Raw genomic sequence first — 2,684 nt, forward strand, 5'->3', positions numbered from 1 at the left:
GTGTGTTTCTGCTACTGGGTGTTGTTTTGTTTTGTATGTCTGTCTTTGTGCCTGGAAGTGTCAGAGTGAACATGCATCCCTGTGTTCAAGGGCAGAGTTGCATCTTCGGTTATGGTAATGAGTTACAGAATAATAAAGAGCAGCCATCACACAGGGACAGATTTGATTGTCAGACCGTGAGAGGACTTAGAGCCTGCAGCCTTGACTGAGTGGCAGTTTCCATCCAGTCTCCTCCTGTTCCCGTATCATATTCAGATAACAGACAGAAAACCCACATTTGAAAAAAATATTTTTTAAACATTTGTAAGGAGTGAAACAAAGCATATAATACAATCATACCACAGTATTTTACTGTAAATTACTGTAACTATAGACTTGTAGACTTATTCCACATTTGAAGTGTCCCTGTTGAGACAGTTAATATGCTAATTAACATACATTTAAGTTGTTTTTTTTTCATTTATGAAGAGCAGCATTTTACAAACAGTGGACACTGAACAGGGGACGAGTGGGAGGGATAAGAGGCTGAGAATAGATATGACAGCGGGACAGAGAACTGTAAGAACAATCAGTATTTTCTTTTGTGGAGGAGAGGAGAAGATATTACACAAATGCAGAAAGGAATACATTTAATATTACATCTATATCCCTACATACACAAGCTGGAGACAGGGAAAGCCTTCCAGCTAGAGCCTCACTCAGGTACAGGACAGCTAGTGATTGGGAATCCCTGTCTGAGACTCACCTCACGCTCCCTCCAGTGCACATGCATGTGAAGGTGCACACTATACATACAAGCAGACATGCGAGTGTGCGCATGTGCAAAATGTTCCCATCTGCCAAATGCACTTAAATGCCAGGCAGACTGATGTTTCTCATCTCAGAGCATCGGTCAGAGTGACATTTAAGAGGAAGGATAGGGTTATTACACGGATGCATGAGACAATCTTAATCCCATCTCTGAGAGACACCGAGACCGGATGAATAACTAACATCTGTTCCTCAGATCCACCCACAGCCCCAGTAAGCCATCAACAAAGAAGGGAACAATCTGATTTGCATAGCAGCTGCTTAAATTACTTGTTCTTCAAATGAGAGTAATTATGTTGAATCATGCCGTAGAACTGTGTGCATTGTGCGCGGGGTCATAGGTGAAATCACCGGGGAGATAGATAGTGAGCCGTGAAGATATTGACCAGTTAATGTAAGTAAAGGGAAAGCTGGAGGACGCATGATACCTGGCTGCATTTATTCATTCAGTTAGTGATCTGTGTTTCCATCTCATGGATTTCCTTTGCAGAAACATGACACCTCTCTTAACATGTGCGTGTGAGATAGTGGGAGTAAATTACTTCATCCCTGCTTTTCAGTCACACTGGTCATTTGCCGATGTGGCCTTTTCACTTAACAGATGAGTTTGGTGATATTGTATATTTTTCTTATTCTCAAAAAATCCCATGAAAATACAAAAAAACAGCAATGGATGTATCAACATGTATTAGCTCTGTAGTTCATTTTATTCTCATTTTATACCAAATGTGCAATAACTTATGGTTGAAATTAGACCCCAACAAATGCACAATTTACTCCTATTTTAGTAACATTTGTTAAATAATTACAATGCCCTTGTGTTTTAGGAAATTATTTAGCATTCTTACGCAAGAGTATAGAGTTACAGTAGCCCCACTGTGAGGCTGTACTTAGTTACAGTGGTGCTTTAAACTAAATAGTAACATCCACATGCTAACACACTCAATTGACAAGAGGATGTTTAGCAAGAACCATGTTCAAAATAATAGTTTAGCATGTTAGTGAACATGTGTTATTGGCAGTAATCACAAAGTAGAGCTGAGGCTGCTGTTAATGTCAGTAGTCTAACAGGTATTTGGTTATAAACCAGTATCAATGTCACAAACGACAGGCAACCACCAAAGTCATTAAGATTCATCCTCTTAGGACCACGCATATCTTTAGAAAATATATTGGTAATCCATCCTACACTGTAGTTGTTGAGATATTTCAGTCTGAAGCAAAGGGGTAGACGGAAATTGCCATCCTAAGAGCCGGGTATATATCTGTGACCTGTTTTTCAGCAGGACTGGGTTGGCATGGGGCTGAGAGGCACAGATTGGCTGGGGAGGGCGGACTGACACAATGCTGATTTACGTTTTAGCATAGGATTTGTTCAGAATGAGAAAAAATGAAGGATAATGCCAACCTTATCCTTTAATGTCTATCATGAATCTGGTACTTTTCTGTTTTTTGCCTCTGTGTTATTTCTTTTAAAAGAGTTCCATTTACTTTCACTATACTTTATTGGTAAATTTTAGATGTGGCCACTTGGAAATGGCAGACACAAATCAATCTCAATCTAGGCTCTCTCTTGATAGCTCGTGGAGGGGAGGCGATTGAGTGGCACCATCTACCCATTCCTCACTGCCACTCTTGGCAGTGAGGAAGAGTGGGAATGAGTGTTACTGACGAGGAGTAGGTAGCTGCAGAGTGTGTGTGTGTGTGTGTGTGTGTGTGTGTGTGTGTGTGTGCAGTTGAGCCTGTCTACTTGAGAGGCTTCATAGTGATAAGCTATGAGTCACCCTGTAATAGGTATAGAAGGAGGAAGGAGCCAAGGCACACGGAGACCTGTAGACTTGAGTTTACTCAAGTGAGTCAGCAGTACTCCTCGT

This window comes from Anarrhichthys ocellatus, unplaced genomic scaffold, assembly GCF_004355925.1.
Source record: "Anarrhichthys ocellatus isolate YVR2014 unplaced genomic scaffold, GSC_Weel_1.0 scaffold23, whole genome shotgun sequence".
Taxonomy (NCBI): Eukaryota; Metazoa; Chordata; class Actinopteri; order Perciformes; family Anarhichadidae; genus Anarrhichthys; species Anarrhichthys ocellatus.